Raw genomic sequence first — 1,629 nt, 5'->3', positions numbered from 1 at the left:
ATTCATGATTTAAAATGAAATAAAAAAAAAAAAAAAATGACATTTAAGGTATTTTCCATTATCTTCTTATCATGTAATTTGGATAAATAAAATTAAAAAATAGCTTTAATACAATAGGCCAATATCACATGCCCAAAATCCATAATTCTTTTCAAAATCAAAATATTTTATTTTAATTTTATTTAATAATATTTTTTAAATTAAAAGCTAATACTTACCATATAAGAAGATTCTTAACTATAGATACCATATTACTTAACCATAGATACTATATTACTCCAATTTTAATATGAATATTGTTAACTTGTGAATAGTTTTTATTACAATACCATTATTTCCACACCTCTATCATCAAACTTGACCCACTGGCCGCCGCTGTTAACTAGAGCAATGTAATGCCCATAATTCACCCTGGCCCCACATGCACCACAACAGCAAATAAACAGTACAGAGGATCCTCTGCATCTTCATCTGCACGACTGTTAACAGGCAATCTCAACTCCATGGGGAAAGCCACACGATAACACAACTTCTTGAATCCCACAACTTCACCATGCTGTGTGTATTTGAAACGTTTCAGCTGGCAAACCAGAATTTGAGGTGCAGAATTGATCCTCAGCCTTTTCTCGGCTTCTTGAAAATGACAGCACATGTCACACCAGTACTTGTTTTTCCCAACCAGTTTCTCCGCAGCGCTGAATGCATTCAGACAGCTTGAGAGAGAAGAATTTTGTTGTATCTCCACGCTCACATCCATGAATGGCTCTTCTCTGCATGTTACACTCTCGCAACACAAGCAGCGAGTCTCGTTTGTGAAAGTACCTCCGAATATCTCACGAATACTCTGCGTGTTATTCCATATTGTGATCTCTTGGTCGACATTATTCAAAAGAAATATCAAAAACTCATGTGCATCTTGCTGGGATTCACTGCAACTGAAAATCTCGTTCTCTTCCATCACCAACTCTACAAACCGTCGAGGAGAAACGTGGGGTGTTTTTCTGGAGTTCATGTGATGGAATAAATCTGCCAAGCACGTTAGTACATTATTCTTCTCATCATAACTCCCTCCATATTCACAGTAATATTGGAGTAACTTATTTCTGAAAGGAGCACAGAAATAGAGAACCTGAACAATGCTGTTACAGTAACAGGTATTCCCCAAGTTCTGGAGACCAACGTACCCATTTTCATCGTTTGTGGGGAAAAAACCTGAAATCATATAATGGGCGTATTTCAAAGCTTTCAATCCCAAATTGAATAGATGTATCAAAACTTTTATCAGAATCATCATAACATTTTCCGGATGAAGCACTGCTTTATATCTCTGCGATCCTTCGTGAATTTTCAGATCAGGATCTCTGCGATCCTTCGTGATTTTTCAGATCAGAATTTATAGGCAAACGTAAGTTGAAAATAATGTCCGGCTGCCGACATTTCTAATATTAACTCGCCACTTTCTGGTATTGGATAGAGTAATTAAAAAATGATCCTAGGACATGCATCTTCCCACTTTATAGTGGACGGATTAATTTTATATTTTTAATTCAAAGTCAAACCACTCACGACTGACTTCATAATTATCGTCGTTCAATTCTGCGTCTTCTGCGCGAAGTATAGTTTCATAAA

At 36.2% G+C, this 1,629-nt stretch overlaps 1 pseudogene; it reads right to left on the bottom strand.

Annotated features, from left to right (window-relative positions):
- Positions 1–406: 406 nt before the first annotated feature.
- LOC149140961 (ubiquitin carboxyl-terminal hydrolase 3 pseudogene) lies at positions 407–1,291 on the bottom strand (annotated as a pseudogene).
- Between the last annotated feature and the right edge of the window lie 338 nt (positions 1,292–1,629).

Source organism: Pinus tabuliformis, chromosome X, assembly GCF_031772625.1.
Source record: "Pinus tabuliformis cultivar Carrire ecotype Pingquan chromosome X, CPIR1, whole genome shotgun sequence".
Classification (NCBI taxonomy): domain Eukaryota; kingdom Viridiplantae; phylum Streptophyta; class Pinopsida; order Pinales; family Pinaceae; genus Pinus; species Pinus tabuliformis.
Note: the sequence above shows the minus strand (reverse complement) of the source record. Positions and strands in the feature narration are given on the sequence as shown.